The sequence below is a fragment of the Pteropus alecto genome, unplaced genomic scaffold, assembly GCF_000325575.1.
Source record: "Pteropus alecto unplaced genomic scaffold, ASM32557v1 scaffold71, whole genome shotgun sequence".
Taxonomy (NCBI): Eukaryota; Metazoa; Chordata; class Mammalia; order Chiroptera; family Pteropodidae; genus Pteropus; species Pteropus alecto.
The window spans coordinates 4,375,115-4,388,727 of NW_006433024.1; the positions used below are offsets into that span (position 1 = coordinate 4,375,115).

Genomic DNA, 13,613 nt, shown 5'->3' on the forward strand with positions numbered 1-13,613 from the left:
CCCTTTCTCCCTTCTTCCTAGTTATAATAAATGTTAAGGTTGTTCAGATTCCCTTTTATGTGTCCAGACACTATCTTTTCCCACATCACTCTGCATCAGGCTGTCTGTTTCTTATATCAGAGTAGTTGCTATCATTGGCAAACTTGTCTCACTCTTACAATTACTGAAAGTTCACCTCATACACCAGTGCTAGTCTAATTCAGTAGCCTTCTGAAGGAGGTTTATTCCCTTTAATGTGCTTTGCACAATGTTTGCTACTAATTATAGGTACTTATATCCAACTGAAATGATTTCATGCTATATTTGCTTTCTCTATTTGCTGCAGTCTCAGATGTACTCCCTAATCTAAGTACTTTGTTCCCTGCCTTGGCTGTAGTAACTCAGTAGTAACTCAATGCATCTATTAAACTATTTGAGGAGATTAAAGCATTTTGGAGAATTAAAAACATATTTAAAATGGTAATTACCTATCAGTTCTTCAACAGTCCTCTCTGCATGTTTTGATTCCCCATTTATACTCAAGAAATGAAGAGTAATTTAAGCTTATGGAAGCAGTAGAAGCACATATTGGTTTTTTGAAATCAACCAGTAAATTCCATATTTTAGGAAAACTCTACTCTATAAGTTTTAGTTTTTGCTTCCCTCTCAATGACATTTGAATATAGGGCATCTGAAAAAATTGTATTTTTTACATTTACAAAGCACTGTCACATTTATTGTTTTCTTTTATTCTCATACTAATGTGGTTAAGAGGCCGACATAATTATAGATGGAGAAGCTGAGGTTTAGAACAGAACAGATATGTCCATGGTGAAAACCTGTAGATGGGAGACCTAGCACAAAAATATTTGTCTTGGGAATTCTGTTCTGTGTTTTTTTCTTTTTCCTCTCTAACACTCCATCAATTAAACAGTGAAGGCTTCATTTTGACTACAAGGAGAACAGTATTAGAAGACTTTTTCCCCCTTGTTCTTGTCTAATCAGCCAAGTACAGGTGCACTCCGCATGAGCAGATGGAAATGAAATTAAGACAGATGTGATGACAGTTCATTCACAGACTCTAATGCTTTAAAGCCCCAGTGTTAGTCTAAAAGCACATATCACAGCAGGCATACCGCATGAAGAGTCAAATGTGGGCACAAGATTTGTACAAGCTGTAGGTCTTTCCAAATTTCGAAAGCGAAATGGCATTTAGTGACTTCAAAATCCTACATGTATTTCTAACTTCCTTAGGTAATGAATATTCTTTACATGATTGAACTTAATTAGAAGAAAATACAGGTAAATGCAGGATAATCGATCATTTACACTATAAGCCCAGCATAAGTTAGAATGACAGAGTGACAAAAGCTTTGAGTTTCCAAGTGTGAGTTATTCTGTCTGTATTATGTGAAGAGCTTAGATTAGTGTTGGGGGCAGGCATTCGATATCATTTCCCTTCCACTTCCTTCAGGAAAACTCTTTGACCTTAGCTATTATTTTCAACATTAAAAATTGCTAAGTAGGCTTCTAGTTGGAATAAATTGTAAGCACTGAGGAGAGAGGTACCAAAATGCACATCCTCGTGGGTCAAATTTGGCAAAACTGAAACCACCTTTGCTTTATGCTTGGGGTTATGTTCTCAACCTTCTGTTATTTGGGAGACAATGGCAAAAAGGTGAAGAAGAGCACAGGACCTGAGGTCAGATAGAGATCTCAGTCCCCCTTTGCTTTTAAGAGCTGTGTGGCATAGTGTAAGTCCCTTGACCCTCTTGAATGTCAGTTTAGTTTACTTGTCTGTTAAGTAGAAACACTACACCTTGTTGGTTACTTTGCATCACCGTTTAGAAAGTTTGTATATGATAACACCTGAAAGTTTGACTATTTTGAAGATTCTGTATATCTTCCTTCTGTAACATTTGAGCTCAACAGCTGCCAGAGATTAATAAGCATAGAAAGACTAACCTGCAGATACTGTAGAAGGATATTAGTAATGGAGGACATAAGAGAAGACAAAGAGATTCTGAAAGGATCAAAATCTATCCATTTCTTCCTCTCACTCTGCTTAATGTGATTCTGGGAGTAATACAATGTAGGTTCCTGGGCCACATTTCCAGATTCTGATTCACCAGCCTGGGCAGGGACCAAGATTCTGATTTATTATTAAACACCTTAGGTGATTCCGAAGGTAATTCAAAGGCCCCAGTGTGAGAAATACTGACTAAACCCTTCATCTGTGATGTCTTCTCGCCAGATGGATAATAAGTGGCTTGGGAGCAAGAATCAAATTTCTGCAGACTCATAGAGTGTGGGGCACTTGGCGGACTAATATTGTCAGCTGAGAAAAGTGTTCTCATGTATTCTACTAATTAATTTTAGTACTGAAGATTTGTTACTTACCAGTTTTTACTACCTATCTCAAGAGTTAAATTCCAAGTTCTGAATTAAGGTGAGAGAAGAGCGGCCAAATGTAGCAAAAAAAAAAAAAATTGATAGTTCTCTTCCAATAGCTATTCTCTATGTTCTGAAAGATACTTGACTTTTATCCAAGCAAATTGACACCTAGAATTAATATTTCCCAGCCTCCTTTGCTACCTCCTGGGACCATATACCTAAGTTCTGGCCACTGTTTTACAAACAGAAGAGAAGATTGCACCGTCTAGGTTGGATCCATAAAGAAAAAGTGTTTACTCTTTTTCTTTCCTCTTCTTTTATGGTGGAATGCAGCCATAGAGATGAGGATACCATGGACCATAAACAGGGGCAACACCAGAGAGGCGGCAACACATCAAGTCAGAAGGAGTCTGGCCCTCAATACTGTCAAAAAATAGAGTCAAGCACTTTGACTTTTGTGTCAGAAAGTCAGAGAAAGAAACTCTTAGTTAAAATTCTTCTATTCTGAGTGTCTATCACACAGAACTAAACCCAGAACCTTCTACCTAATAAAAGCATCACACAAGCACCCAAGATTAGGACAATGCAATATTTTAATATGAAATGCACAGCCTTAGTTATCTCGCTTTCAAAATGGGCATTCTGGCACCTCCCTCATAAAGCCATTAGGAGAACCATAAGATATAAAACTATGCATGCAAATTGCAAGATGAAATGTCTTCAACTTGTAAATCAACAGTCATTTTTATTACCAATGAGTAATTTATAAATCACTATTTATAACTATAAGCCATTGACTCTATGGTTAAGATACTTACTATGTTTGGTTAAGATACTTACTATGTTAAGGTTGATAGAGTAACTTAGAAAAAGTCTACCTCCACCTCTAAGCTTTAATAAGACTTGAGTGGAAAACACTAGCCAAGTCTACATTTGGCATCAAAATCCTGATAAGCTTGTTGGGAACCATAACTGCAAATCAGGCAGAGACAATGTTAAGTTTTAAAACCCTTACAAAATACCAAGAGAATGTCCGTGAAAGTGGATATTAGAAAGACTATTTGCATGGCCGATTTATTATTCATGAAGAGTATACAGTGCAAGGTTTATGTTAAAAGCTGTCTGGATCGTATTCCCATCATCATGAAAAATAGCCCTGTCACAGTACTGCAGCCAGAAAGATTTATGGGTGTGCTTTTACCATATTTGAGAGGGCTGCTTAGTAATGACACTAGAGTAACATTTGAAGGTAGCCATGTGTTAGTCTGATAATTTGTATTATTTAAAATCAATCAGGGTGGGCTGATAGAAGTGAAAGAATGAGAGTAGTTAACTTAAAATATTTGTAAGTGATATGAACTAGAGAGATTTTATTTAGCTGTGAGCACAAAACCAGAAATGGAATGCCATTAGATTCTGTCTGCATAAATATGGAGCAAGTTATTACATTTGCTTTCATCAGTACTTCTCAAACTTGAGTGAGCAGCAAAATCACCTGAAAGGCTTGTTAAATGCCAATAGCCAGGCCTCTATCAGAGATTCTGACTCAGTAAGTTTTGGTCAATTTGGGCCTTAATAATTTTTTATTCTAATAAGTACCCAGGTGGTACTAATGCTGCTGTTCCAGGACACACATTTTGAGACCCACTGGCATACAGGAAATTCTTAGTAAAGATTAGTAGGTAAGCAAACTGTTTCAGTATTACTATTTTTTAAGATTGTAGGGTTTCTCTCATTCTCTACACATATAGAGTTTAGACTATAAAATCCTAGATGGTGAAAACTTTCATTTGTTATTGTAACTGAGGCTTTGCGCTAGTGCTAGACATTTCTTAGCTGCTTTGGGAATTTTTTCAAGAGGAATTCTTTCTGCCTTTCTGTTCTTTACTCTGGCACCACTTCAGGCAAAAATATGTTCTTTCAAAAGTATCTGTGTTGTGGAAAGTGCTTTGTTTAGCATGACAATAATTGTTTCACAAAAGAGAATTCCTCCTAAGCTGAGTGTTTATGTACATAAACAGACTTTTGGGTGGGAGGCATGGAGAGTGTATTTTGAGCCTGGGCTGTGGAGATGGAAGACCTGATAAAGGTCAAAACCTATGTTTGAATCTTGGCTTTGCTTTTTCATTTGTCCGGTGCACCTAAGAGATTCACTAATCTAAATGTCCTCACCTCACTGTTACATGGAGTTAATTATTATGAGGATATGTCAAGTCTGTGATGAGTTAAAACATTTAAAATTCAATTATATTCCTTTATTTTTAACTGAGGGATTTTTGGTTCTAGTTTAAGGGAAATAAAAGTTACCCTTGATAAAGATATTTAGCTATAATGAAAAGGATGGGCTGAGTATTTGCAAAAAAAAAAAAAAAATACATATATTGGTAAAACAGATGTCTTAGTAAGAGAGATTTGTACAATGGAACAGAGATAAAGCTAGATTTGAGCATTTCTATGTCTGTAAGGTGAGTAGGATGAGCAAGTCATGTGTAAGGGGGCTGATGGTGTGTATTTTTGCTTCAGTTCTTTATGGCCAAAGCCAGAGCCTGTGACTTTGTATATACAAATAACTACAAAAAGTTGAAGATAATTTGATTTTAAAATTAAAATGCTTCAAATATTCAATAAACAATAAATAATATTTACCTACTATGCATATTCTCTCCTCTGGGACCACAATCTTAGAAGCAGGAGTTATGGTTTTGAGTCATACAATGAAATAATCATTCAAAATTCTAACATAAATATAAAATAAAAATGGAAAAACATTTGCTGATGTGAATGGTATCTAAATTAAAGCAAAATACATTTAAAAGTATATTGTAATTTTATTGATCAGATTTTACGAAAAGTTTATAAAGACCAAAAATGATAAATACAGTCGACTGTATGAATTTTATTTATTTATAATATGTACATTTGTAAAAATACGTCAATTGAGAAAATTATTATATTCTCTTCATTTAGTGTGTTTATTTATTATTTTTCTGTTATTTTAGCAAACATCAAAAAGAATATTTATAATTTAATTTGTGATCTCTTATATACTGTCCATATTTCAATAGATCTCAAGTATTTAACTATTAATCTGCTACTTTATGAACTTTCAGAGGGATCTTTGTGGTGTAAAGCTACTATGAAAATTAAAGTAGTTTTATTATATAGTTTTTAAAAATGTTTATTAATATGTCTCTATGCAATCATATGAATATTGTTTTTTAAGAAATATATATTTTACATATATGATCCAATATCTTGGTTTAAATGGCAAATATACCAATTATTTCAGTCTATTGTTTTGTAGATTGTAAAGTCATATATTCTTTTGTTTTTAATAAAGTTGAATATGTTTGTTTATTTTAATAGATTTTATATCTTAGAGCAGTTTTAGGTTCACAGCAAAATTGAGAGGAAAGTACAGATACCCTGTATACCCTGTATTCCCATACACCTTTAGCCTCTTCTACTCTCAATATCCCACACAAGAACAATACATTTGTTATAATCAATGAACTAACTTTGACATACCCTTATCACCCAAAGTTCATTCCTTACATTAGGGTTTACTCATGGTATTATAGTACATTCTATGAGCTCTGACAAATGTATAACACATGTTCCCCATTACAGTCTCATAGAGAATAGTTTTGCTGCACTAAAAATTTTCCGTGATCTGCTTATTTATCTCCACCTCTCTTAATCCCATAGAAAACAATGATCTTTTTACTGTCTCCATAACTTTACCTTTTTTCAGAATGTTGTATAGTTTGAATATTACAGCATATAGCCTTTTCCTATTAACTTCTTATACTTAGTAGTGTGCATTTAAGTTTACCCCATGTCTTTACATGGCTTGATAGATCATTTCTTTTTAGCACTGAATAATATTTTATTGTCTGGATGTACTACCGTTCATTCATTCATTTACCTGTTGACATGTATCTTGGTTTCTTCCTAGTTTTGGCGATAAGGAATAAAGCTACTATAAGCATCCTTGTTCAGGTTTTATGTGGATGTAAGTTTTTAACTCCTTTGGGTAAATACCAAGGAGCACGATTGCTGGATCATATGGTAAGAGTATATACAGTTTTGTAAGAAACTGCCAAACTGTCTTCCAAAGTGGCTGTACCATTTTGTATCCTCACCAGCAATGAATGAGAGTTTCTGTTCTTCTATATCTTCCACAGCATTTTGAGTTGTCAGTATTTTGAATTTTTGCCATTTTAATAGATGTGTAGTGGTATCCCATGGCTGTTTTAATTTGTAGTCCCTAATGACATATAATGTGAAGAATCGATATTGCATGTTGATGTCTTTTTGTACGCACCATACATGGGTTGCTTTTATAATATTCGAAGAATGAATAAATGAATGACAAAATGAACAAAATAAAAACCAGCATTCTAATTTTAATGGTAAAAATTTACACAGAATTAGAGGTCAAAACTGAGATGGAGAGAAGTAAATTTGCCATGATATCTTTAAGTATAATCATATGAACATCTAACTCCTCCACTGTATTCAGAATGCACTCTGAACACAGATGTTTTCTCTAAGATCAAATTACTTATTCACATGCAAAAATAATAATAATAATATGATATAATTTCCTTTCAAAGGAGAAAGTCTGTGTAGCAGTCCTTGTTCTTCTCACAGCATGCCAAGTCACTTGAAGGACAATTGCTGTACTGGGATTATTAAGTTTTAGATAAGCAGAAAAAGGATACAGGAAGAATACTTGATATTTGGGATACATGAGCAAAATTTCAGATAGGACTGAGCAAACTTGTGCTTAAGAAGAAGGTAGTAGATGCATTTGACCCTAGATAAAGCATAGTTTGATTTTAGTGTCGTTTTTTTTCAAATTTCTCTTTTGATCCATCTCAGGTTCTTTAGTTTAATAAAAAACACTAAGCAGTTATCTTTATTGTCACCACCCACTTTAACCAGGCTCAAGGATGGTTTGAGCAGATATCTAGAAGAAATTATCTAACCAGTACTAACATTTTTGCATATCTCAATTTGTTCTATTTATTAAGACAGATAGAATACAGATTAATCGATAGTAAAAAGAAATATAACATTCTAGTGAATTGAATGATATTAATCATACTGAACTATTTTCTAAGAACTAGCATATGAATCAGTACAGATTAGGCCTATAGTTATAGGCACTCAGAGTAGAAATTCTATTTTACTTTTGCATATACCTATAAAATGGGCATATCTACTTAATGTTTGAAAGTAAAACTTTCCATCTTCAATATTTCCTCAATGTGCGTGTTTTTAAGTACTTGCGCTTTTTATTTGTAAACTTTTTCTTTCTTATTTCAGAAGGTATAACTTGAAGGTATTTGTTTTTGTTTTTGTTTTTTGTTTGTTTTTGTTGGAAGAGAATTAATATAGTTCTTAACTTATAACATGCTGGAACCTATGAAAACATTATGCTTTTCATACAATTGCCTATTATTTTTTGACAAAAGTCTTTCAATTAAATCTTTATAGTCAGACGTATTCTTATTTAAAAAATATGACAGCTGTTTTTCTTTTTTTTTTAACCAGATCCAAAATTGAGTCTAGCACTAAGGAAAATTGTGACACAGCTGTGGATATAAAATAAATACGTAATTTGAGAATTATTAGACTATAAGTGAAATCCACCTCTTACACATTTCTCTATGACATAACATTTGGTTTTGAGTTTAAAGTTTAGTATAAAATTTATTATGTTCATACTCTATTAAGAACATTTTATCTGCCACTGAGGAAAGAAAATGCAAAAAAGGGGTAATCTTTGACCTTAAAAACCCTGTCACCTTGAAGAGCCCAAAGTTTGAAAAAAATAAAAACTTCAGAATTTTAAAATAGCCAATAACATAACCTCAACCCTAAGATATAACATAAGCAAATATGAGAGTAGGAGGTAACTCAAATGATGGGGTTCTTATTAGAAAACATATTTAATGAGAAATATTTAAAGGACTAGAACTTGAAGAATATATCCAAATTAATTGCAAAGAAGACAGTCTAGGCTTGCTGTAATAAAAAATATGGTATGACATAATTAGTAATAGCAATTATTATTATAAATGATAACCTTAGTTACTTTCTATATGCAAAATACTTGATAAGTGCTTTACAGTCATTATTTCAGTGCTCACAACAAATATATGGAGTAGTTACTCTTTTTATTATCATTTAAAAATTTTGGACACCTAGGCACAGTGGTTAAGTTACTTGGAAAAATCAACTAGCTAGTAAAATGTAGAAAGCATATTTAGCAGGTAGAGGCAACCACAAAACTACTAGGCAAGTACCGATGAGAAGAAGTAAAGAAAATTAAAGCAAAAACAATAAAAAATTAATAACATCTCCATCACAAAGTAAATCTGCATACCCAAATTCCAAAACACATAAGAAACTCAGGGATAAAAAGCACAGTAAATAAAATTAACAAATAGAATTAAGTATAGATAATACTAATTTTTTTAGAAGACCTTGACAAACATTTTATATATGTATGTATGTATGTGTGTATGTATTTATTTAGATGGAGAGGAAGTAGGATTTATTGTTGGGCACGAGTAAACAGCAGGTAGCGCTGAAGCCTCCACAAGAGCAAGGCCAATCATTTGTCCAGGGGGCCATGATTAGGGATAGAATTGACCCCACAGCCATCAAGGATGAGCTGCTGATTTTCAACTACCATGTCTTCAAATTCATCTGCATTAAACTTGGTAAAGCCTCACTTCTTCATGGATCTTCTGGCAGACAGGGAACTTGAACTTTGCCCTGTGTGGGACTTTAATCACATGCCCTTGTTCTGCAACTTGGTGTAGATGGACATGATGACTTGGCCAGTGTGAACTCTGGCCACTGCCCTAGGACTTTCCAAAGACACCCCACATACCCTTTTGGAGCCTAGACTGGGTACAGCATGAGGTCAGATATGAATGTGCACTGGAGAGAGCTGTCTTTAAGGTCCTTTAGGGCAATTAATATTTTCAACAGGTGGCATACACTACCAAGGAGGTGGCCGTTGCACGCCAGGCCACCACAGGGAAAAGAGCACAGGCAGATTCATTGGCGGAAGACAAAAAATTTAAAATAATTGTTTCTGGTAACTTCAAGAGATAAATGCAAGAATGTGAAAAATAACATTATTTGTAAAACTGTTAAGAAAGAAAACAAAATAAATAAATGGATATAAAATAAGAATGATTATAAACCTTAGAAAAAGTATGTGTTTATAGCCATTGGAATGATTTAAAATTAAAATAATTTAAAATAAAAATATTTTAGAGACAACTTAAAAAAAAAACTTTTGTCTGGACAAATCTGAAGAGAAAAATAATGACTCATAGCATAATTTGAGAAATGAACTTAAAATTCTACACTAGTAAATACGGGATGTGTGTGTGTTAAGAGACACAGATGAAAGATTGAGTCTATGATAGTTGTCTAATACAAGTTCTTGAAAAAAAAAAGAGTGGAGAGAAATGTGCAGATGCAACATTTAATTCTGAATATATACTTTATCATAAGCCATTTACATGCATTGTGTAACATATACATTGTGACAAAATGAGAAGAGTCAAGAATGCTCCAAGATTTTTAGCATGAACAGTTAGAAAGATGATACTGTCCTTAATTTAGAAGGAGATAACTGTAGGTGAAGGAGGTTTGGTGGGGAAATGACACTAATTTGGCATGCGTCATGAGATGAGTATGTGTGACAGACAAGTTAACAGTTAGATGAGAAGACAGGTCTGACAGGTCTAACCAAGAGTTATAAGTTTGGTAATCATCATCAGAGATTGTATTTAAAGACATGATCTCATTGTGAATGAGATCACTGTGGTAGTGGGGGTACAGAGTAAAAATGCCCAAGTACTCAACTGTGAGTTACTCCAGAGACAACAAAATGAAAGGTGAGGTGTTCCACAAGATAAGTGGAAACAAAAAAATATCTCAAGGAGACGTAATAATCAACTGTGTCAAATGCTGATGCAAGCAAGACAAGAAAGACAACCAAGAATTGTTTCATGGATTTGGCTAGGAGCATGCAAAGAAAACTTGGTTCCTTTTCTTCCCTAACAAAACACACCCCTTATTAGTGAAGATAAATTTATCATAATACTAAAACAAAATATATCTATTCCCCAATCAATTTAATGTATAAAACCATCAATAAGGTTAACTTTTGTAAGCTTGAAGCATAAAAGTGAATGACAAGCATATTCTTCCTGCCACATCTTGTGGGAATTTTCCTGTAATCTTTAGAGGAAAAAGAAATTCCAAGTATCAAATAAATCATCTTCTTTTGAAATTTATAACAGTTAAATTTTATTGTCTGGCTGAACTATAACATCAGATCCTCACTACTACTACTCTAAAAAGGAATTACTCACGACAGTCAATATTTGGCAAGCTTCAATTAACTCTTAAATAATAGACTGGGTCCAAATTTATTCTCATAAGCAAGCATTGATGACCTTTAGTCATCATGTATGCAACGGTGATTAACTAGCAAAGATTGAACAAAATGATTTTTAAAGTTTATGGAATTAGTGACATAATTTTGATATTTCTTTATGCAGTTATACCACTCGTATTGGAATGTGGAAATATGTTCTAACACTTTTTTTAATCCTGGGCCTAAGGAGATGTAAGGTAAATTTTGATGAAACTCCAAAAAAAATAAATAAATAAAAAAAGAATTCACTCCTCTCACAAAGTTGGATAAAGAGAGATATTTTCTCTTAATTTCTGTAGTCATTCAGCTGTGCTTCTGGTATAGAATAGCTTCATTGGACTGAGAATTCCCAGCAGAACTGCAAAGAGAGGGTGACAGGTGTTCGAGTCTTAAACAGGCAGAACAGGAGGAAAATATCCTGATCGTTTCTAATAATTTCACAATATATTTACTTTGCCCAGTTACTGTTCTAGAGAAAAAGTTATTTTATAAACTATAATTTATCATATTGCCTGGTGGGGTTGGATTGACTGTATCTGGAATTAAAAACTCAAAGACCAATTCCATGTTTATGTACATTTTGGTTATCGTTTATTAATTTCTCAATAGAAATCCAATACTTGTCTTTATTTTATCTTTTTTTTTTAAAGCAGAGGAGAATTAGTAAAAACTATATAGCATGATGGAGAAGATCATAAGTTCTGTCAGGTGTTAGATGTATACTAATCCCAGTTCTATCACTTAGTGACTGCTTCAACATGACTTCATTAAATAATATCGTTAAGCTTCAGTTTTGTCATTTCTAAAATGGAGATAATTAAAAACTTTTTTCTCGTAGGGCTGCTGTGAGAATTCAATGAAATAATGTATATAAAGCACTATGTAAAATACCTAGCACAAAATAAGCATTCAACAAATGCTAGTTTAAACACACACATACACTCAGCAGCTGGTGATTTTTTCCAGTTTTATTGAGGTATAATTGACAGATAACATTGTCTAAGTTTAAAGTGTACAACATGTCAAGTTGATATATTTATAGTCTTGGTTAACACCTTCATTCCATCATAAAATTGCCTTTTTCTTTCTTGTAGTGAGAACTTTTAAGATCTACTCTCAGCAGTTTTCAAGTATATAATACGTTATTGTTAAATAAAATCCCAATGCTGTAATTGGATCCCCAGAACTTCATCTTTTAACTGATAGTTTGTACCCTTTGACCAATATATCCTCATTTCCCCTACTGCCCAGCTGCCAATAACCAACATTTTACTCTGTGTTCTGCAAGTTTAGCATTTTTTAGATTCCACACATGAGAGATAGAATACAGTATTTGTCTTTCTCTGTCCAACTTATCTTTCTTAGCATAATGCCTTCAAGATTTATCCACTTTGAAAATGTCAGAATTTCCTTCTTTCTCATGGCTGAACTAGATAGATAGATAAATAGATAGATGATAGATAGATAGATAGATAGATAGATAGATAGATAGATAGATAGATAGTCTTCTTTTTCTGTTTATTTGTCTATTCATCTGTTGATACTTAGGTTGTTTCCATATCTTGGCTATTTGAATAATGCTGCAGTAGACATGGGAGTGCATATAGCTTTTAAATATCCTTTTTAAATTTTCTTTGGATATATACCCAGAAGTGGATCATAGGATCATTCTATTTCAAATGTCTTGAGGAATCTTTATACTGTTTTCCATAGTGACTGCACCAGTTTACATACCCTTTTCTCCACATCCTCACCAAGACTTATCTCTTGTCTTTTTTATGATAATCATTATAACAAGTATGAAGTGTTATGAGATTTTGCTTTTGATGAAAAGCAATGCAATGTTGAATGCCTTTTTGTGTACATGTTGCCCATTTGTATGTCTCCTTTGGAAAAAAAAGTCTATTCAATTCTTCTGCCCGTTTTTCTAATCAGATATTATTTTAGTTAATGAGTTGTATCAGTTTTTTATTCTACTTATAAAATACTGCCTAAACTGCTAATTAAACCTATACTACTGCAAACAGTAGATATATTACTGAATTTGAAACAAATAACAAAAAAAAAATCCCCTACTTCCTAAAAAGTAAATCTGATCATGTGACTTTCATGCTAAACATTAAAAGCCATTTCTTCAATGGCAGACAGAGCTATATGAGGCCAACCTCAACACTCTTCTCCAGTCTCATATCTCACCTCTTTCACCAGTATCTTATGCATGATTAATCGAATATCTTGTAGTTCTACTGCACATACTCTTCTCTCTCTTGACATTTCCTACTGTTTAGCTGATTCCTTTGTACACCTAAGGATAGCTCAGTGTCACTTCCTGAGTAGATGCCTCTCCAGAGCCTTTGGGTGCTCGTCAGCCTCCTTCATGAGTTGTGAATTCCTTGAAGAGAGGGACTGTTTTAGACCTACTACTAGTAAGTAAAAGGTCTTTATAAATGTTGACAAGAAAATTAATGCTTTTGTCATAAAGTTATTTCTGGAGTCAATGTCATCTTAGATGGTTAGCCACATTTTAAACCTATCAGGATGAGAGCTCTGTGATAGGAAAGGGAGTTAATAATAGCAAAAGCAGGTTTCATTTCCAAGAGAATTGTCTATTTTAAAGGAGGAACAAATATGACATAGAAATATCATTGAATGCAATGATTTCACAATAAAATTTTATTTGTAAGAGAAATTACAGGACTCATTAACTGAAATTTACCTGCCATCTTCTAAAATAATAAATATATGTATTTATATTTACTAAATA

The 13,613-nt window shown here is 33.3% G+C and overlaps 1 protein-coding gene and 1 non-coding gene across 4 annotated transcripts in view; one reads left to right on the forward strand and one right to left on the reverse strand.

Annotated features, from left to right (window-relative positions):
- The window catches only part of LUZP2 (leucine zipper protein 2), a 391,941-nt gene that overhangs the window by 271,139 nt on the left and 107,189 nt on the right, over window positions 1-13,613 (forward strand). The gene's annotated exons all lie outside the window — the stretch shown is intronic.
- Window positions 9,342-9,466, reverse strand: LOC112476732. The gene has a single exon (XR_003045191.1). It is a non-coding gene; the product is annotated as a small nucleolar RNA SNORA70 (small nucleolar RNA).